The sequence below is a fragment of the Capricornis sumatraensis genome, chromosome 3 (assembly GCF_032405125.1).
Source record: "Capricornis sumatraensis isolate serow.1 chromosome 3, serow.2, whole genome shotgun sequence".
In the NCBI taxonomy this organism is placed as follows: domain Eukaryota; kingdom Metazoa; phylum Chordata; class Mammalia; order Artiodactyla; family Bovidae; genus Capricornis; species Capricornis sumatraensis.
This window is the reverse complement of record NC_091071.1, coordinates 34,939,534-34,962,649: the sequence shown is the minus strand read 5'-3', so window position 1 is coordinate 34,962,649 and position 23,116 is coordinate 34,939,534. Positions and strand designations below refer to the sequence as shown.

General features: G+C 44.8%; 1 pseudogene; it reads right to left on the bottom strand.

Moving 5' to 3' along the window:
- Nucleotides 1-22,738: 22,738 nt before the first annotated feature.
- On the bottom strand, nucleotides 22,739-22,855 carry LOC138077334 (U2 spliceosomal RNA; annotated as a pseudogene).
- Between the last annotated feature and the right edge of the window lie 261 nt (nucleotides 22,856-23,116).

Genomic DNA, 23,116 nt, shown 5'->3' with positions numbered 1-23,116 from the left:
ATGTTCCCTAGCATGTGTACCTACGGCCGACTCATGTTGATGCATGGCAGAAACCATCACAATATTATTAATTATCCTCCAAATAAAATAAATAAATAGAAGAGGTCCCTTAACTAAGTCTCCTGGGACATCCCCAGGATGTCCCCAACTTGTGTGTGTCACCTGTTTTGCCTTAGGACCCTGACTGACAGAATATGAATGCAAATTCCAGATGAAGCTTTGAAACCTGGCTCCCCAATACCATACAATTTGGAGTAAGGCATTTCACACCTATGCCTCAATGTCCTCAACTGTAAAACAGGAATAAGATAAAACCATGATGAAAAACTATCTGAGTATCAGATGAGTCTATGTAAGGAAGGTACCCAGGAAAGTCCTGGTCCTACAAAAGGAACTTAAGAAGTCCAAGGTCCCTCCTTTTCATCCCATTTTCCCTGCTCCAGTATTTCCCCTTGTCTTGTAACAATGGGAAGCTTGGGATGATTTAAATCCTCTTGTCCGTTGCATGAGTCAGAAACAAGTAACAAAACCAAGTGATAAATTTACCTGGGCCACCGACAGCAGCCTTTTTGTGCTTGTCAATAAAATGTTTAAAATAGGACTTGATTTGCTTTTGCTTTAAAGAAGGTTATTAACTGGCTTAGATCTACCCAAGCAATAGAGATGTGTGTTGTCCCCATTACTCACCAGGTTTTTAATCAGCATCCAGGGCTCCACCAGCCGCTGTGGTGGGGACTGAAATGGTGCAGGGAGCTGCTGGGTGACGGGAGGAGACCAGGGCTCCTTGCTGAAGACATTGATAAATGGGAGGACGCAGCTCCAGCCCCAGTTCCTCCACAGATGGGTTGCTCATTTTAATTGCTGCCAGCCCCTAATCCTCCTCGTATTCCAACATTTCCAGTCGGCAAACAGGGGGTAGGATCTCAGGACAACGGGCAGTGCCAGTGCAGCAAGGGCCATGAAGAATTCCCCTTTGCCCTTAAAAGCACCAAAAATGCATTCTGTTACACCAAACCTGGAGAGCTACCACTCAGGTTCTTTCCTCTTATTTCTATTCTCCAGCAACTTTTTTTTTTTTTTGGATGTCCTGGGTCTTCATCACTCTGCAGGCTCTTCTCTAGTTGCGGTGAGCAGGGGCTCTTCTCTAGGTGTGGTGAGCAGGGGCTCTTCTCTAGGTGCGGTGAGCAGGGGCTCTTCTCTAGGTGCGGTGAGCAGGGGCTCTTCTCTAGTTGTGCTACGAGGGCTTCTCATCGAGGCGGCTTCCCCTGTTGCAGAGCGTGAGCTCTAGGCTCATGGGCTTCAGTAGTTGCAGCACGTGGGCTCCGTAGTCACGGCTCCCAGGCTCTAGAGCACAAGCTCAGTAATTGTGGTGCACGGGCTTAGCTGCTCTGCCGCACGTGGGGTCTTCCCAGACCAGGGATCGAACCTGTGTCTCTTGCATTGGTAGGTGGATTTTTTTACCACTGAGCCACCAGGGAAGCTTCCCAGCAACTTCTTTTGAAAGGAAAATATAAGCAGACCTTGAAGATTTTTGAGGATTTTTCCAGACCACCCCAAAAGAACAGATACTGCAAGAAAGCAAGACACATGAAATTTTGGTTTTCCAGAGCATTTAAAAGGGAGGGGGGTTCAGGATGGAGAACACATGTATACCCATGGCAGATTCATGTCAATGTATGGCAAAACCAATACAATATTGTAAAGTAAAAAAGTAAGTAAATAAATAAAACTGAAAAACAAATTGATGCTTACACTATCCTGTAGTCCATTAAGTGTGCCAAGGCTTTATGTCTAAAAATAAGGATATATTAATACATATTATAATTTAGAAATATTTGATTGCTTAAAAAATGCTAGCCATCATCTAAGACTGCGAGTCATCATCTTTTTGCAATAGTAACATCAAAGATCACTGATCATAGATCACCATAACAGATATGCTAATGATGAAAAAGTTGGAAATAGTGTATGAATTTTCAAAATGTGACCCAGAGACACAAAGTAAACATGCTCTGTTGGAGAAAACGGTGCCAATAGATTTGTTCGAAGGAGGCTTGCCACAAAATTTAAATTTCTAAGATAGTTGGTACCAGTGAACCACGATAAAGCAGAGCACAGTGAAATGAGGCCTGACTGCATCTTGACCTTCCTCCCCTAATGTTCATATTAACAATAAAAAGGGGAAGAAAGATTAGAGTCAGGTCTTTTCAGAGAAAGAAGAGAGATAAAGCTGGGATGCCTTTGCAAAAGTTGGTCCAGGATTCTATCAAGTTTTCTCAAACACATCCTTCACCTAGCCCCACCCAATTCACCCTGAAAAATGGTCAATCGTGTATCAGCTCTTCAGAACCATTTTCATGGAGGTGTTTTCCGCATCCTCAGGAAGTTCTGGGTTTAAGACATACTTGGATTTAATAAGATAATAATGACACCTTCATTTATTCATCCATTGTATTAAGTGACATTCCCCTTATTCTGTAAATGATCACCCTGGTCTTCATGGAATTCATGATGGGGAAGCAAATGGAGCGATGATGTTTCCTTATAGATTGTCTCATTAAGGGAGACTGTGATGAAAAATCTGAAGTCATATCACAAGGCAACTTTTCATACACCTCTTCTACCAGCCCCCTATATCTAAATCAAGAACGTTATCAAGAGAAAGCCTGGATGTATTCCCAAACATTCCAGAAGGCTTGTACAATGAACCTAGTGACAATAAGCAACCTATTTAGCCTCTTTAAATATCAACTTCCTCATCTGCACCATGAAGACAGTCTGACCGACCTCATAGACTTGCTATGAGCATTCATAGCTACATCCAAAGCCCTTCTCCTCATGCCTGGGACAGAGCAAGCAGGCAGCAAAGCCAAGTCCTTTGCCATGTATCAATTGCCATTGTTGCTATGATCATAATCTTCATCATTTCTATTTTGGTGGCTTCTTCACAACTTAGAACCAACCCATTAATATGAAAGAATTCCACAAATGCTCAAGGCACCTGACCTGTGTGCAAGGGAGACCCACCTGCATAAATCCTAAGAATGCTACTCAACTCCTCCTAATCACACCCAAGAAAAGGCCAAAACTTGCTATTAGAGGAAATAAAGTCAGCATCTCACTGGGAAAATCAGTGACCATGGGATGTTGAAGAACAAAGGAAGACGACAAACCCAGGCGGGTGTGAGGACCCACCTCAAGTCCTCAGTCGCTCTAGGGGATGGAGACATTCATCTGTCTCCCCACATCTCAGACCCTCTGCTGACACCCCAACTTGGCTCCCCTAAGAGAGGATGACTTGCTAATTTGACCGCTCCAAGCCTTGCACCTCCACTGAGCCATGTTCACTGTTGGACGCGGGTGTTGGGCCTCAAATGCCTACATCCTGAAGCAGATCTCCCTCTGGTTTTCCACCACACTGTCAGCACATCGAGACAGGATATGGCAAGCGGGGGACCTCAACGAACCTTCCTCCGGGCTTAACCCACATTCCCTGTCTAGTGTTTTACTGCCATGCACTGGGGGTGGTTTTAGGTGCTTACCCAGCTATTTGAAAAGCAGTGCTTTCTTTCCCATTTAGCTGTTGCTTTTTGCACACACTGTACTTTCCTTGCTTAGGAATCCTTGAGAGAGCAAGACTGACTGTCGGGGCAGAACTGGAGCATGCCTTTGTTTGGGTTCCCCCAGAAGCAGACCCCTGAGGCAGTGAGCTGAGTGCAAGCTGTTTTACTGAAAGTTCATGGAACACTGGACAGAAAGTGGAGAAATAATACAGGGGAAGGAAAGCAAGCAATAAAAGGTACATTAACAACTCAATTTCCACAGTGGGCGACTGAAGCTTAATCCACCAGGAAAACTTTGCAGAAAGGTGTGAAAAGTATGCCTTAGTGTTGGGGAGCTGGCTTATATCTGCACATCCACTCCCATCAGACACTGGGGGAGGGCTGCTCCGCTGGCTGTCCACTCCCTGCCTTGCTTGCGAGCAGAATGGCTTTCCAGAAAATGTCAGGAGGCAGAAAGGCACAAAATGGTAGCTCAAAGCCACTTGGTGGATCACATTGAAATGGGAAGATACAAGGGATCCAAGCATTTCCAAGTCTCCCCCCAACACGTCACCCCTGAACCATCAGATGTTGCCTAGAAATTAGAACTCTTTACCAAGATGACTCAAATGGTCAAGAGTCCACCTGCAATGCAAGAGACCTCAGTTCGATCCCTGGGTCAGGAAGTTCCCCTGGAGAAGGGAATGACAACCCACTCCAGTATTCTTGCCAGGGGAATTCCATGGACAGAGGAGCCTGGTGGTCCACAGTCCATGGGGTTCCATAAAGTCAGACATGACTGAGAAACTAACACTTTCTCACATGGAGCTAAGCCCAAGGATATCTCACCCAATTTTCATTTGAGAATTTCCCTCCTAAAGCTTCCTGCCAGTGTTGTGGAAAGCACTCTTCAAGGGGCTGTGGGCACTGTAGAAGTCTAACCCATCAAGGTGCCTTAGCAGAGTGGTTGGTTAAGAGAACAAAGTCAAGAGTCGGAATGTTTAGGTTCAAATCTCAGCACTTTTGCTACGTGGCTGTGCATAAACCACTCTTCACTTTCCTCATTTGTAAAACAAAGGCAATTTCCTACCCACTTCTGTTACTGAGCCAAACTTGGTTCCTCTCACCCATGCAGAGTAAAATCAATCTGCTGACACCAGATTCTGGTGAACTAAAGAAGTGCTGTGTGCTCAGTCGCGTCTGACTCTTTGCGCCCCCATGAACTGTAGCCCACCAGGCTCCTCTATCCATGGGGCTTTCCAGGCAAGAATACTGGAGTGGGTTGCCATTCCTCCTCCAGGGGATCGTCCAGACCCAGGGATCTAACCCATGTCTCTTGCGTCTCCTTCATTGACAGGCAGTTTCTTTACCACTAGTGACACCTGGGAAGCTCCAGGCTGGTGAAGTAAAGTGCAGTGTTTATTGTAGATGCCAATAAAGGAGTCTAGGCAGCTAGTGCTTAAAACTCCTCAAAGCCTCTCAGGGAAAGGTTTTTAAACACGGGGTGAGGAAGGAGGTTGTGGGGTGTGTCATCAACTCACTGCACACTCTTGGCTGGTGTTGAGGTAATCAGGAGTCAACATCATCAACCATCTGGTTCCAACTGGTCTGGGGTCTACGTGCTGTGGGCAGCATGCAGTTAACTTCTCTCACCTGGTGGGGGTTTCAGTATCTGCCAAACAGAACAAAGAACATGGCTCAGGACATTATCTATAGCCCTTGAGGAGGAACTAAAGGTTCTTGATTTTACTTAATGACTAGACTGTTGTTATTTTGTCTTGCTTGGGTGTGTTCCTTTCTTTCTGCATGTTCTCAATTCTGTGATCAAATTTATCCTTTGACTAAAATTTTTCTACAGACAAAGACAGGTGGAGGATATGGCGTGGGGGGAGTTCTATTCTGGAGAGGTCCCATAGGGTCCTTCTTGATTACATTTCCAAGGGTTGGTATGAGCCTTGGTTAATATCTTGATTAATACCAATGGCTTGGTACGAGTGGGTTAATTAATATCTGTAATGTCTCTAACCTCTAGTAAACATTATGTAGGTACAAAATAAAATAAATGCATCTGGAGGGAAGCCCAGTAAGTTCAAGAACAATCACAAACCATGTCTTGGGCCAGGTGATGACATCCATTACTACATAGAATCCTTGCAAGAATCCTTTGAGCTAAAACTGACAGTTATGATTTTTCATGCATGTCAACTGACTCGCAAAAGCCACATACTCTGTCTTATTCAAGCAACTAAGTCCCCAGCGTATCAAACACAGCACTTATGCAAACAACTAGTTTTATAAGAAGCCAATTAAATAGTACTTCCCTAATCATTCCTGCTCCATGTTAAGTTTACCAATAATTACTCAGCCAACCAGAATAATTGTATGAAGCTGATTCTCTGAATGATGAATAGGTTTGATAATAACTTCTAAGAGTCATCCTGACTCCCATTGAGGAATTGAGTCCTTCTCTAGGAACTAGCCTTGTGTCTCATATGTGTGTGTACTCAGTAGCGTCTGACTCTTTGAGGCCCCCTGGACTGTAGCCTGCCAGGCTCCTCTGTCCATGGAATTTTCCAGGCAAGAACAGGAGTGGGTTGCCGTTTTCTCCTCTAGGATCTTTTCGACCCAGGGACTGAACTGATGTCGCCTGTGTTTCATAGGATGCTCTAATGAAATGGGAAAAGGAATGCCAGAGTTGAATGGCAGCGCCAGCACCTTGAAGATGCTTTCAAAGATGCGGGCTCATGGTTTTAATTCTTATCACATCTATTGCAGTCCAGCTTTGCCTGGAATCTAGGCACTGCCGATGAGCACATCGTCTTCCCATCCAGTTTCTGGCATCCCTTCTTACCATCCTTCCTTCCTCTAACACAGTACTGATCATTTGCAGATCAGCGCTCTCTCTCTCTCTCTGTCCTCTGGGTGCTTTACCTTCATCAGAATTAAACTTGCCTTTTCAGACTTCCTGCTGACAGCTGAGCCAGCCCTGGCATCCACTCTGTTTACCCTGAGTTTTTAGATATGCATGGCTTTTCACTCCCAGAGCCAAAGCACCAGTGATTAGAGCTGAGCTTAATTAGACCAGATCTCTATCAGCATCTCCTCCCATATGCTTGGTGCTCAGGTACCTGCAGGCCCCTCACTTCCTCCAGCAACTCTCATGGAAGATAAATTACTTTCTTTTTTCTTCCCCTGCAAGACACTCGTTTTGGATGAGAGAGACTTTGTGGAGTAGTGAGAATGTTACTAAAAGTGGGGTTCGATTGCTTGCTGCTCTGAAGCCAATATTTGAGAGACAAAGTTGGTAAAAAAAGGAAAGTCTGCTTTATATTGGAGGCTGGCAGCCAGGGGAGAGGGCAGACTCGTGTCCAAAGGTGGATGATCCCCCCAATGACAATCGGTGGGCAAGAACCTTTAAAGGGGAATTTCAGGGGTATATGGGTGGAGGGAGGGGGCTACAAGCAGAAACAGCACAGTCAGCTCTGATAGTTGTCTTGAAAGGGGTCAGCTTTTCCTATCATTGTGAAGCTGAATTCACCAAGCATTGGACTGTTCACCCTGCAACGGTCTGATCAACACTGTCTTGATTATTTTGAGTACAGTTACTCTTCAGTTCCAGGGTCGATTGGTTCCCATTTCTTTGAGGCCAGTTCTTGGAGCTGTGGCAGCCTACGTCATGGCTGCTGTCTGGTCTTCATGCAGTTACCTTCTTCCACCTGGTGCGGGTTTCAGCATCTATAAGACAGTTCCACCTGGTGCGGGTTTCAGCATCTATAAGACAGGTCAAAGGACGGCTCAGAGTATTATCCACAGCCCAAGAGGAGGAACTAAGGTACAGCCCCAGAGGAGGACTTTACTTCATGACTAAACTACTATTATTTTGACTATTCACCTTTGCTTCTGCATTTTCCCACCTCTCTAATTAAACTTATTCTTGGGCCAAAGTTTCTCTACAGACAAAAGGTAGGCAAAGAACATGGCAGGAAGGACCGCAGAGTCCTGTTCCATTTCGAAAAGAGGCTGGGATACACATTTAGACAGATTTAAACCCCGTAACATACAGCATCTAAGCTTGGTCAAGTTGCTTGACTTCTCCGAGCTTCCAATTCCTCATCAATAAAGTGAGAAGAAAATACTAGCTAGGTATCATAAGACCCTCTGATGAAGGTTAAGTTAAAATATGCCTGGTATTAGAGCCTGAAATGCAATCAAGCCTCACAAATAAATTCCTATTTGTCAAAAGTACATACCTACTGTACTTCAGGCATGGGGTTCCACCGAGATTATAGTGGTGAACATGGTCCCTGTCATCAAAGGCTTTATCTCCCAGAGTGCACCCTAAGAATAACTGTTGGAGATTGCTCACATGTCACTCTATCCCTGGGGTGAGAAACTAATTTTAAAAATGGTCCGTGGGGCTTCCCTGGTGGCTCAGTGGTAAAGAATCCACCTGCCAGTGCAGGAGATGTGGGTTCAATCTCTGATCCAGGAAGACCCCACATGCCAGGGAGCAACTAAGCCCATAAGCCCATGCAGGTTAGTTGCTCAGTGACATCCGACTCTTTGTGACCCCATGGACTGTTGCCATCAGCCTCCTCTGTCCATCTCCAGGCAACAATCCTAGAGTGGTTAGCCATTCCCTTCTCCAGGGGATCTTCCCGACCCAGGGATTGAACCTGGGTCTCCTGCACTGCAGGCAGACTCTTTACCATCTGAGCCACCAGGGAAGCCCCAGCTAAGCCCGCACACCACAACAATTGAGCCTCAGCTCTAGCGCCTGGGAGCCACAACTACTGAAGCCAGCACACACTAGAGTCCATGCTTCACAAGAGAAGCCACCCCGATGAGAGGCCACCCACTGCACCTAGAGAGTTGCCCTCACTTGCCACAACTAGAGAAAAGTGCACACAGCAACAAAGATCCAACGTAGTCATAAATTAATTAATTAAGTAAAGATGGTCCCAAATCTCCCGGTTTCTCAGCTGATCTTAGCACGTTCTGAAGCCCTTCCTCTCTTGAGTACCACATTTCCGAAGATGCATTGGCACATTTCTATTGCAAAGGAAGAGTAACTTGAGCTAAACACTTCCTTAGTCTCTTCCTCAGCCATCCCAAGTCACATACACTTTGAAATTGGTGCACAGCCTTCAGTCTTCATAATCGGGTGTATCTTCCCCTTCCCAGAAGATCCACTCAGGCTCAGGAATGAAGTTTCTGGCTCCTTCTGTACTGGATAAATCTGTACTGGACATCACACTCCTCACCCCACCCTCAAGGTATCTAATGATCAGACCAGTGATGAAGAGCTCAACAAATCTGGAGAAATTGGATTTTTCTCTCCTGGAAATTTGGAATTGGGACTTGAACTAAGACAGAACTCTGGAGGTCATACTGGGGAAAGGAGCAAAAAGCATTTTTTTTTCCCTCCTGCAGAGAGAGAAAAATTGATCAGATACACAGACAGAATCACAGAAAAGAGACCAGGGAGTTTTGCTGGTTCTTGATTCTTGCTAAAAAGCTCTGATTATCTTTCAATCATCCTGCCTCCCATCACCTTTTGTTTTCTTATTCCAGCCCCAGTGGATTGTACCTGCAGCTAAGATGACTCCTCCAAAGCCCTGAGCCCTGTGTATAACTTAAGTATTCAGCGAGGAGCCCCTCTTCCAGCCATATCACTGGGTAGTCCCTCCATAGTCACCTATTCATCCATCAGACACTTGTCCCGTGCTTTCTGTCAGCCTGTCTGGAATCAGGCTGGAGGAGAAGGGAACGACAGAGGACGAGATGGTTGGATGGCATCACCGACTCAATGGGCATGAGTCTGAGCAAGCTATGGGAGATGGTGAAGGACAGGGAAGCCTGGAGTACTGCAGTCCATGGGGTCGCAAAGAGTTGGACACAACTGAGCCACTGAACAACAACAATGGACCCATTATCAGACCTGAAGTCACCCTCACCGGGGACATGGGGTGAGAGCAAGCTTCAGTATCTGGGATCGTGAGACAGCATATAAAGTAGAAGACAATTCTAATCTCCACAGCTTGTATGTGTGCATGCATACATGCATGCTAAGTCGCTCAGTCATGTCCAACCCTGTGACCCATGGACTGTAGCCTGCCAGACTCCTCTGTCCATGGGATTCTCCAGGCAAGAATACTGAAGTGGGTTGCCATGCCCTTCTCCAGGGGATCTTCCTGACCCAGGGATCGAACCTGCGTCTCTTATTCCTCCTGCATTGGCAGGTGGATTCTTTATCACTAGCGCCACCTGGGAAGCCCAAAACTAATCTTGGTGAAAACGAGATGGAACTCAAACCCACAATCCCCAGCCTTATCCATTAGGCCACTGGGTCACCACTCCTAGCTTCGGGAAATTACTTTTCCTCTCTAAGCCTCAGTTTTCCCATCTTTAAAATGGGTGTTGAAAGTATGGATTGTTGAGAAAATTCAACAAAAGAACCCATGCTCAGAACAGCATCTGATACATTTTAGAAGTCTTAGCTTGTGGGAGGGAGGAATACCTTTAGGCTCTTTGGTTCTATCTTTTGAAAGAAGGGTGCCTTGGTACCCTTGTTACAGATAAATAAGATGATTGATTTTTTTCTGACCAACATTTATCACATCTTAGACACTGTCACCACAGGAAGAAAACTGAGAATGATAACTGCAAGTTGACCAAGCAAAACTGTGTGGGAAACAGCATTGTGGCTCTCAGGATTGAAAGCAGATAATGAGAAGGTGGCCAGGGCTCAGTTCAAAGGATTTCATGCCAGACCTCATTCTCAAGCTTGCACGCAGTTTTAGGAGGAGAAATATTGGTCCAGTCACAGCCTGGCTGTAATCAAAGCGTCTGTGTAAGGACGAAAAAGTAGATGATGTAACCTAGTGAAATACTGGGAGTTTCAAAGACGGCCAAAACCTCCACTGCAAAGAGATGACAAGAAACACAGCTTGAACCAAAGGTGGAAGGTTCTAGGTTCTATATGAGACCTCAGAGAACTGCAGGACACACCAGGGGACAGCTGGCCTGGATGGGCAAAAAAAAAAAAAAAATCCTGAATCCCAGTGCTGAAGCTGAGAAGCACCAGGAGAATCCATCAGGAGGCTGAGTAAGTCTGCAGAGGAAGAGAGAAGAGCTGAGAAAATTCCTGCTGAGTTTCCTGAAGCCAGGAATACACATGACAACCTGCTGGAGTTTGTTAACATGGCCTTTGGGGTAAAATTCAGAGAAATGAAATACCTTCATTCAGTACCATGTTAGTGATAATTCAGGATGGTGTGGTTTGTGAATGAACCAGGTTGCCTCCTTGGGAAACTTTTGAAATCATAATAAATATTCTGGTTTTGCTTACACTGGACATTTGTGGAGGTCACTTTATTTCCCAGGATGTAGAGATGAGGCATGGGGTTTCCCTGGTGGCTCAGATGGTAAAGAATCTCCCTGCAATGCAGGAGACCCAGGTTCGATCCCTGGGTTGGGAAGATCCCCTGGAGAAGGGAAAGGCAACCCACTCCAGTACCCTTGCCTGGGAAATCCCAGAGACAGAGGAGCTTGAGTCCCACACTGAGCATGCACACGTGCAGTATTACTGACCCATCTGACAGATAAGGAATTTGGGTTCAGAGAGGTTAAATGGCTAAATCAAGATCACACAGCATGAATATATATTTGGAAAACCCAATCTCCTTGCTTTCAAAACTCCCCTTCCAGTTGGGGTATCAAATGGCTGTTGAGCAGTTTTCTTCAGAATTTTCAGTTATAACCTCCTCCTTCTCTCTCTCTCCCTTTTTTTTTTTTTTTTTTTTTTGGTTTCTATTCTGGTTGAACAACCATATGACAAATTGCATATCTAATTAGGGCCGGTGAGATAAAGAGGTACATGGTGATCTTTGCAGGCAGCGTCTGGGGTTAGGCCTTGCCAATGTGATGAAACACCATCACTAATCAAGTTGACGAGGTCAGCCACACTCCTTCCCTTCATTCTTTTCATTCTTATTAGGATAATTTTACACTTCCTGTGCTCGGCAATTGAACAATGATTACTTTGCTAAATACTACATGAGTTTTGACAAAACAAACCCCTGAGGAATCAAAATAAGTAATTTCTATTCAGCAGAAATCATTCTCCGATTAGTCTGTGTGCCATATTATACAACCCAATTATCTCAATATGCAGACATGTATAATCAGTGAAGAGCACACCAACGCCAGCATCTCACGCAAGCTGGGGTTAGGCAGGCGGTGGGGTGGCAGCATTTCCAGGTAGGAACTGTTGATTTTTAGACTGGAACCTCCAAGAAATGGGTTGTCCGGAGCACTCTCTGATTGGGGAACTAAGATTCCACATGCTGCACGGTAGGTCTATAAACAAAGCCTGTGCAGTGAATGAATGAATGAATGAAGATGCTGTGTTTAAGCATCAATCAGGACCTGTAGGAAGGAGGATGTTGTTTAGTTGCTAAGTCATGTCCAGCTGTTTGTGACCCCATGGACTATAGCCCGCCAGGCTCCTCTGTCCATGGGATTTTCCAGGCAAGAATGCTGGAGTGCATTGTCGTTCCCTTCTCCAGGGGATCTTTCTGTTCCAGGGATGGAACCCACATCTCCTGCATTGGCAGGTGGGTTCTTTACCCCTGAGCCACCAGGGAAGCCTAGCAAGAGGGAGAGAAGACAGGGTTAATTAGGGCATCCATGACTGTAAACCAGGCATGAACTACATGCCTTACTCAGGCTGACATGTGTGAAATCCAACACAACCCCATGAGGCAGGGATTGTGTGCATCTCAGATCCCCAGAACCATACTGAACACAAACCATACTGAACACAAAGGGTTCTGAATCCAAACACTAAATAAATAACCAAACATCTCTCTGTGACACATATGGAGCTGCAAATTCACCTAAAAAAGAATTTCAGCACTGCTAAGAGGGAGACACGAGCACCCTCAAACCCACGCCCCCATGCAATAGAAGTCCAGAGTATTAACCACTGGACCACCTGGGAAGCTGATGTTGAAGCCGAAACTCCAATACTTTGGCCGCCTGATGCGAAGAGCCAACTCACTGGAAAAGACCCTGATGCTGGGAAAGATTGAGGGCAGGAGGAGAAGGGGGTGACAGAGGATGAGATGGTTGGGTGGCATCACCGACTCAACAGGCATGAGTTTGAGTAAACTCCAAGAGTTAGTGATGGACAGGGAGGCCTGGTGTGCTGCAGTCCATGGGGTCGCAAAGAGTCAGACACGACTGAGCGACTAAACTGAACTGAACTGAACAGGGAAGTCCCTGCACAGTCTTTACTGAGCCCTTCTTACGTGCCCATCCTAGAGGCAGACACTATGGACACAGTGGTGAACAGAGGCCACTCTCAAGCCTGCCTTTGTGGGGCCTCCAGGCTGTCAAGAGAGGTGTTGAATAATTGTATGAATACATGTACACCTGCCATTGTGTGAGGTACCAAGAAGAATGATACTCAGTAGGTTGGGGACTTGTAGGAAGCAGATATGCCCCAGCCAGAAAGATCAGGGAAGACTTTTCATGAGACTTGCGTGTGTGCATGCAAGTGTACTCAGTCCTGTCTGACTCTTTGTGACCCCCTGACTGTGACCCACCAGGTTCCTCTGTCCATGGAATTTCCCAGGCAAGAATACTGGAGTGGGTTGCCATTTCTTCCTCCGGGGGTCTTCCCAAACCAAGCATAGAAACCACATCTCCTGTCTTGCAGGAGGACTCTACCTCTTGAGCCATCAGGGAATCGCCAGACAGCATCTCCTAAAGCAAGAGTTCCAGAGAGCAGAGAGAGGTTAACTGGGTCACTGAGGGTGGAAGAAGGTACCCATCAGTTACTTTCGCCATGCTGTAAGGGAAGAGATGCAGAAATTAAAGCTTGGAGGCTTCAGGTCATTTGTCCAAGATCACAGCATGTAACAAGGAAGCTAAGATCCAACCTCAGGACTGGAGCCAGCAAGGGGTCAGTTTCAGGTTGTGCCCTCTTTCTGATGGATATTGCTTTCTCTTTGGAGTCCCTTTGATAGCTGTCATTTGATGTTCAAAGTTAAAAAAAAGAAAAAAGAAAAACAGAAGGACGAAAGTAATCAAATCTTCACAGATGGTTCCTTAGACTTAACCCAGGCTTCTACATGCCAGCATTACCTTTTGAGTCCACCCCCAGGAGTAGAAATAACAAGTCACCAAGTAATCTGTGCTCTGAGGGGGATTTATCCAGTGTTGTCTGTGCCAACATAGGAGCAAGCACAGAGTGCTCCATGAAAAAAAAAAAATTGTCCAATAAATGTGGGGGAAACGGAGCAGTATACAGTCTTTCCAAAGTGCCTCAGCGATCCCTGACCTTCCACAGGCCTTGGCTTTGAGTGTGCTTCTGAGCTTCGCCAGTTCTATTTTCTAAATAAAGGCTAAGGCCAAGTTTGAGCCCCTGGGTTATTTATTAGGCAAAGCAAGGCATTCAAGGTTCCAGTCAGTGAACAAAAAAACTGCAGTGAGGAGCTGTTCCTGATTAGATGTGCTCAAAGGAAGCCTTGTAAAACAGGAGCTTGGCACTGTAATTGAACAAGTGGCTCCAAGCGGAGCCAAGACATTAGCAGTGAAGGAGAAAGGGCAATAGCACAGCCAACATTATCTTTGCAGAAAAAGGCTCTGAGATCCCACCTGCATTTATTTTACTTGTTTATTTATTTAGCCCTATCTCAACCCCACAAAGATCTGAGTCCTTTAGAGCAATAACACAGACAAATGCAATTTTTTTAAAAAAATCAGGGTAAATATCACAGAAGGAGCAGGAAAGCAAGAAACAGTCAAGGACAGAGTTATATACAAGCTGTCCAGCAGAAGTTCTGTGCACTTGCTAGAAGTGGAGCTTTTGTTGGACTCTGAGCTTCCTGGCAGCCAAAGCAAAAAGGGAAACAGTTTTCAGGAAATGAAAATGTGGCTGCTTGGGTGGGGTGCACATTTCCCTGATTACTGAAGCCTGAGAGCAGTTTGGCCTTATGGGAACTCCGTTTTAGGACCTCAGCCACCTCCCACAATAAATACATAAACTGGTTTAATTCTAGGTTTCACATCTTATGGTGAGGCTTCTGTCAAATAGAAATTCAGCACAAGCAGTGCATGTGTGCTCATTCACTCAGTCCAATCCCTTGGGACTGTAGCCTTCTGTGCATGGAATTTTCCAGAGGAGAATACTAGCATGGTTAGCCATTCCCTTCTCCATGGGATCTTCCCAACCCAGGGATTGAACTCTCGCTTCTTGTGTCTCCTGTGTTAGCAGGCAGATTCTTTACCATTGCGCTACCTGGAGGGGCCAAAGAAAGACATGCCAAACACAAAGCTCCCTGGTCCACCTTTAGTTAGAATTTAGACTTTACAATATAGAAAGCAAGCTTCTAAAACTGGGTCATGTAAAACGCTATTCAGAGAATCCATCCAGGTTAAAACTCGTTTGGCCACTGACCTAGGATATTCATGCCACAGACACTGAGCAGTCCTCTACTAAAGATACCTGCTTATTTTGCACAGCGTGCGTAGTTGCTCAGTCATGTCCCACTCTTTGCGACCCCATGGGCTGTAGCCCACCAGGCTCCTCTGTCCATGGGGATTCTCCAGGAAAGAATACCGGAATGGGTTGCCATGCCCTCCTCCAGGGGGAGCTTCCCAACCCAGGCATCGAACCCAGATCTCTGCATTGCAGGCAATTGAGCTAGCAAGGAACACACACACACACACACACACACACACACACACATTTAAGTACTAGGCCTTTTTTATTTACATCCCAAGCTGCACATTCAAGAGATGACTAGCCCAGCAATAAAATGCTTCTTAAGTGTCCAGTGTCTACCATTAGTAACCTCCCTATAAGTGACTGTTATATGTATCATTATTTCATTTCACCCTTAACGGTACCTGTAAGATGCATGGTAGGCCACCCCTGCCACAGTTGGAAAAACTAAAAAGAGAGAAAGTTAAGATTATTGCCCAGGCACATCACCTGGAAGCAACAGAGCCCTAATTTCTCCGTCTCCCGTGGTGTGGGCAGAACTGCCAATCACACTTCCTGAGTGTGTAACATAGGCTGGCCAACCCTTAATCCCTCCCATAGTACTGTTATTGGCTCAGGGATGGGCACATGACCTATGCTGTCACTCATACTCCCTTGGTTCGTAACACAGGCCAATCAATCCTTATCCCTCCCACAGCTGCTGTGATTGGCTCAGAGTTGGGCACATGATCCCAGCCAAGGCCAATCATTATCTTTGTCAGGGATAATAAGGGAAAGGCACTTTCTACTCAATGGCTGCTGCAGCCATCTTCCCTCCCATGGAGTAATTCCTCTGGGAAGAATGATGTCAGGCTGACAAAAGGAGATACGAGAAATACGGAGTCAGAGAGAGAGTCCCAACAACATATTTGAACCACGTTCACCCTTGGACTTCTCACTTACACAAATCTCTACATTTCTTTTTGGCCAGTTTTATTTGGGCTTCTGTCACAACTGTTACTGTCTTTAGTGACTACAGCAGCTGTAGTAGTCACACACATTGTGTGTGTGTGTGTGTGTGTGTGTGCAACAGATCTGAGACAGAGTCACACACACGAGTGGTGATAAAGCCAATTTGTCGAAATATCAGAACCAATAATTGAACTATATTCAGAACCCAAGGAGAATAGTAATAAGGGCGGAGGGAGAAAAAAATATTTAAAGCAGACTCTGAAATCCCCAAAGAACTCAGTTTAGCCTGGAAATGCTGACATAAGCTGAACCACAAAAGCACAAATAGCCCCACTAGAATTAGTTTACCTTCCAGTTTTATCCGAATTCACCTCCTGAGGACTTTGAGCATTCTGAGAGGAATAAAGTCTCAACCACCGATGGCACCGCCAAAAGTCCCCGCAGACATCCTATTGACTTTGCTTCGTTCATTCTGAATAACGTCAGAGCGGCCTAGAAGACTGCTAACAGTCGCTTAGAATTCCTTATGGGGCCCAGACTCTGGATCCAGGTCTTGAGGGCACCAGTCAGCAGGCTCTGAAACATTCCAGGAGCCAGGGTGTTTAATGAATGCAGAGCAGGGAGCTACAGGGGCAGCTGTGAATGGAAGGAGGGAGAAGACGTGGGTACAAAGCAAGGCTGAATGCAATCTATTGCTGCTATTTAATGACATCCAGTGCCTGAATCCTTTGCTGATGGAAAGTCACCAAACTTGTGTGCACTGACACATATACATGCACGTAAATACACACACACACACATACACACACCCCACGAAGAAGGAAAAGGAAAAAGAAACTCCATGGCAAGCATCCACAATGCAGCTTTGATTGATTAGCTAGCAACCTCCAAAGCCAGTGATGCCAGCAACCCTAGTTTCTGAAAGCTCTCAGCTTCTCTTTCAGGAAAAAGAAGAAAGGAAAGACAGAGGAGTGCTAGCTCTCCTTTGTCTTTGAAATGGTTACGGCATAAAATGATAGGGAGATAAGAAAACGTGCTAATCATTAATGACAGCAAGGGCAACTGAAGAAGAGTGGGTGTGTCCCCAGCCATCGGTGCAAACGGCACCCAGTGGAGCTGGGCAGGGCTGTGTGCGGAGGGTCTGGACAAGAGAAGAGTCAAGATGTTCTGTCTGTCCATTATGCAGTTGCTCCCAATGTTATTCCCAATGCCGCTTTCCTCATGTGTTTTGTTTGTTTTCTTTTACTTTTTGGCCACACCGCATGGCATGCCAGATCTTAGTTCCCTGACCAGGGATCAAATCCACACCCTCTGCAGCGGCCGCGCAGAGTCTTCAACACTGGACTGCCCGGGAATTCCCTCCTTACATGTGCTTGTAAAAATTCCTGTCTCATCGCCCCAGTGTCTTCATCTGTAACAGGGTGTTGGACCAGAAACCATCTAAAGAATTACCTAACTCGAAGAACTTGTCCATTATATCTTTGAGATGGGAAAGATCTATAAAGGTCAACCGGTCCACAATCATGTATTTCACACTCTCAAGATTAGTATAGTTCATTGGTTAAGGATGTAGACTTTGGTGTCAGACAGAACTCAGATAGGGCCACATCTCTTTCAGTCCCTAGCTCTAGGTAATCAAATGAACCATCCCTTTGTATTTTCTTGTCTGTAAAGTGGGGTGATAATAGAATCCCAGATCATAGAGCTATCGTGAACATTTCATAAAATAGAGCACATAAAGCTGAGAGCTCACTGCAGGCCCATGATTAGCATTTTTTTAATGTGGCTGTTGTGAGTACACTCATCTTTCATAGGAAGTGATATGAGTCCCCCAGCTGGTCAGGAAATAGAAGGGGGAGAATGTCTCCCACTTTAGCGTTTCTTATGCTCATCATTGTCATAGAGCAATGGCAAACAAGAGGGAAATAAAATGTCTTCGATGCTGCTGCTGCTAACTCACTTCAGTCATGTCCGACCCTGTGCGACCCCATAGATAGCAACCCACCAGGCTCCTCCGTCCTTGGGATTCTCCAAGCAAGAACACTGGAGTGGGTTGCCATTTCCTTCTCCAATGCATGAAAGTGAAAAGTGAAAGTGAAGTCGCTCAGTCCTGTCTGACTCCTAGCGACCCCATGGACTGCAACCTACCAGGCTCCTCCGCCCATGGGATTTTCCAGGCAAGAGTACTGGAGTGGGTTGCCATTGCCTTCTCCGTGTCTTTGATGGAAGAAGTGAAATGGCACTGCCTTCATCTCCATCCTCACCCCTGCAGCTCCACAGTGCTGGCCTTGGGACCTAAAAGAATAAATTCAGAATATGTAGCTGAATTTGCAGGGCTCTGAGAATTCCCTAAGTCCTCAGAAATTTTTCCTATTGAAAGGAAAGATCTGAAATGTCACCACGAGGAGTGCCACCATCTGGGTAAAGACTCTGATCTCCATGAAAAACCAGATATCCATGAGAGAAGAGTTGAGTTACTATGAATGAAAAATAACCAAAGAGCAGATTTTGATTGAAGAAGGAAAACTGCGAAATATTAGAGACAGGAAATAAATAACACATCACCAAAAGGTGAGAATAAGAGGTAGGAATTTCAGCTTTGCCCAATTTCCCCTTTGCTAAGGACAGATACAGGGTTGAAAAGTGAAAGTTGTTCAGTCGTGTCTGACTTTTTGCCACTCCATGGACTATACAGTCCATGGAATTCTCCAGGCCAGAATACTGGAATGGGTAGCCTTTCTCTTCTCCAGGGGATCTTCTCAACCCAGGGATCAAACCCATGTCTCCCACATTGCAGGTGGATTCTTTACCAACTGAGCCACCAGAGAAGCCCAAGAATACTGGAGTGGGTAGCCTAGCCCTTCTCCAGTGGATCTTCTTGACCCAGGAATCAAATGGGGGTCTCCTGCATTGCAGGTGGATTCTTTACTAACTGAGCTCTCAGGGAAGCCTGGTATAGCATTGAAGAGAATACATATTAGCATTCATGGCGGTTTTTTTTTTTTTTTTGGTTTTTTTTTTTTTTTTTTTGGTCTTGAGTTGAAATTCAGTAAATTTTCTGAGAGTTTAGAGAAACCTGATCCCATCTGCCTGAATAAGCCAAGTCATAGAAAGAGTTAAAGAACAGTCTGAGGTCACATAGCAAGTTAGATAGAAGACTTACCCCTCCTAATGCTCAATCCTGGGTTCTCTGCATTATATCATTCCATCCCCTAACACCATCCTTCTCATAAAGAAGCAAAGAGACAAGATAGATAATTCAAGTCCTCTGGTGTTGGCAGAGTTTGGACTTCAGAGCTATTCCCAAGAGCCCCCAACCCTGTAAAAACAGTTCCAAGGACATAGGCAACTTCCATCGATGGGTCCTATGACATGAAGGTGGAGATTACAAATTCAAGTCCTGATGGCTATGTGATCTTAGCCTCATTGTTGTTGTTGCTGTTTAGTCACCCAGTCATGTCTGACTCTTTTGTGACCCCATAGACTAGGCTGCCAGTCTCCTCTGTCCATAGGATTGCCTATGCAAGAATACTGAAGTGGGTTGCCATTTCCTTCTCCAGGGGACCTGCTTGACTCCAGGGATCAAACTCGTGTCTCCTGCATTGGCAGGCAGGTTCTTTACCACTGAGCTACCAGGGAAGCCCTTAGCCTCATTATGAAACCTCAACTCCTTCAGTTGAGGAATAGCAGTAACATTCCTCCTTATATCCTAGAATTTTTAGAAGATTCATGAGATCCAACATGAGAAATATTCTGTCAGCCTCTGATGTGCTGGATCAATGTTTCTCCTTTTTGTTTTTCCAAAATCCCTTTAGATCTGATTATTGACCTTAGAGTAAGCCCACATTCAACACCCGCTATTACCTTTTTTCAATTTTCCCCAATATCCAGTGCTCCAAAGTTCTGATTAAATGAGGAGATGCACACCTAAATGTATTCAACAAATCTATTTATTTTCATTTCTATTCTGCACGATGCATACCGGCCTGCAAGTATCTTCCCAATCATATCTTGTGAAGAATACCTGAAGGTACCTCTCTGATTGACTTCCTCAATCTATATGCAGATTTGTGCTAAGCCAGTAAATAATTTGTAACAATTTGCATTGAGTTTATGGTTTCTCTAATCCAACCCTGATCATCTGTAAATTGTTTCTATTCATGTGCAGATCAACTGTAATAAGATTGCTAATAAAAGAGTGGTTAATAAAATTTATAATGGGAAGACAAAGCATAATTTAGAGGCGGGTATTTTTTACATAAGGGCTTTTCCAGGCTGTAGGCGAAAATAGATTAATGAAATTCTGTTTTGATTTTACATTCTAAAGAATACTTCATGGTGAAATGTGGTCTTGAATCCTATTTCTTCTTCCTAGCCTTGACTGCTGGTCTTGAGTGATAGGGTTTTCTCACGTCTTAAAAAACTTTTCTAATAAGGGCTCAACTCCTTAGCGACTTCGTGTTAGTGGTTGGAAGGATGAGTGGTTTGTACGTATGCATCTACTCATCTCCTCAGGAAACACTATTTGGATATCCACTGTGTTGCAGATACCATGACAGGTCATGAAATATCAATGGGAGAGAACCAGGGCTATTCCATCATAAATTGGCAAACTGCTGACAATCAAGACTTTCTATGTATTGTTTGCCATTAGGTCCTTGCTGTCTAGGAAAATACCCAGTACCTAGTTACATGACCAATAAAGGTTCATGGAATAAATAAATCAACATTCAGAAAATCATGGCATCCAGTCCCATCATTTCATGGCAAATAGGTGGGGAAACAGTGAAAACAGTGAGGGACTTTATTTTTCTGGGCTCCAAAATCACTGCAGATGGTGACTGCAGCCGTGAAATTAAAAGACGCTTGCTCCTTGGAAGAAAAGCTATGACCAACCTAGACAGCATATTAAAAATCAGAGATATTACTTTACTGACAAAGATCCATCTAGTCAAAGCTATGGTTTTTTCCAGTAGTCATGTATGGATGTGAGAGTTGGACTATAAAGAAAGCTGAGTGCAGAAGAATTGATGCTTTTGAACTGTGGTGTTGGAGAAGACTCTTGACAGTCCCTTGGACTGCAATGAGATCCAACCAGTCCATCCTAAAGGAAGTCAGTCCTGAATATTCATTAGAAGAATTGATGCTGATGCTGAAACTCCAACACTTTGGCCACCTCATGCGAAGAACTGTTTCATTTGAAAAGACCCTGATGCTGGGGAAGATTGAAGATGGGAGGAGAAGGGAATGATGGAGGATGAGATGGTTGGATGACATCACCAATGTGATGAGCATGAGTCTGAGTAGGCTCTGGGAGTTGTTGATGGACAGTGAAGCCTGAGGGGTCACAAAGAGTCAGACATGATTGAGCAACTGAACTGAACTGTAAAACAGGGTGTTGGAGGATGAGATGGCTGAATGGCATCACCAATGCAATGGACTTGAGCTTGGGCCAACTCCAGGAGATAGTGAGGGACAGAGGGCCTGGTGTGCTGCAGTCCATGGGATTGCAAAGAGTTGCACACAACTGGGCGACTAAACAGCAGCAACTGGAAATATCAGGCAATAAATCATGTTAAGACTATCCATCCTCATCCCATTTGCCCATTGCTCTAGGACTTTTGGAAGGAAGGCAAACTCTATTTGGCTGAAAGAATCATAAAATCTTTTATTAGTCACACAATATGTGTCAGACCATGGGAATCAGGTGAAACCCACACCCAATCTGACCAAAAGAGGTTTTCTTCAAGATTTCTGAACTCTCCTAACTGATACAGCATCCCTGGAAAACTGATGTTGTGGTTTTTATTTGCAAATGAGAAAAATTGCGATTCATGGAAGTTGAACCACCTTCTAAGGTCACAAGTAGAAAGCGGCATGTCTGTCTTAAACTGGAGTCCATGTTTGTCAAGAGCCCTTTTCTTGAGCTGTGTTTAAGGGGATAGAGAGAGAGAAAGAGAAGGAAGCCCAGACATATTATTTTAACAGAGATTTCTCCACGTGGATGGCAACATTATAAGGATGCAAGCTGCTCTCTTCCCAAAAAAAGTCCCTTCTGCTATTTGTTATTGTTGTTTAGTCATCAGGTAATGTCTGACTCTTTGGAGACCCCATGGACTTTAGCACCCCAGACTCCTCTGTCCATGGGATTTCCCAGGCTAGAATACTGGAAAGCGTTAGTCATTCAGTCATGTCCAATTCTTTGCGACCCCATGGATTATATATAGCCCAATAGGCTCCTCTGTCCATGGAATTCTCCAGGCAAGAATACTGGAGTAGGTTTCCATGCCCTTCTCCAGGGGAGTCTTCCCAAACCAGGGATCGAACCTGGGTTTCCTGCATTACAGGCACATTCTTTGCCATCTGAGCCATCAGGGAAGCTTCCTTCTGCTATATTTGAACCTATTTCTTCTTTTTTAAAACCTTTTATTTTATATTGGAGTATAGACAATTAACAGTGTTGTGATAGCTTCAGATGACCAGTGAAGGGATGCAGACACACACATACATGTATCCATCCCCCTCTAAGCCCCGCTTCCATCCAGATTGCCACATAACACTGAGGAGAGTTCCCTGTGCTAAACAGTAGGTCCTTGCTGGTTATCCATTTTAAATACAACAGTGTGTACCTGTCATTACCCAACTCTCTAACTATCCCTTCCCCCATCCTTCCCCCCTGGCAACTCTAAGTTCCTTCTCTAAGTCTGTGGGTCTCTTTTCTGTTTTGTAAGTAAGTTCATTTGTATCATTTCGTTTAATGGATTGTCTCAGACAGAGGATATATCAGTTATTAAACTGATAAGAACAGATACTACACTTGATGTTAGCCAAAAGGCCAAGGAGCAATTGAACCTATTTCTTCTTATTTGATCTTTTATCACCCAGTTCAAAACTTAATACCCATCCCTACCCCAGAAAAAAAACAGCCCTTCTTGTGTCTAGACTATCCTAGTCTCCTTTTTTTTTTTCTTTTAAACAAAACCAGCTCAGTTCTTCCTTTTAAGTTATCCTCCATCAATTTCCAGTGGAGGAAAAATCAAAGGGCATATTCTAGAAATAGAAAGCCCCCTACCATTGCAGACCAGACATGTCAAATATTTCATGGGAC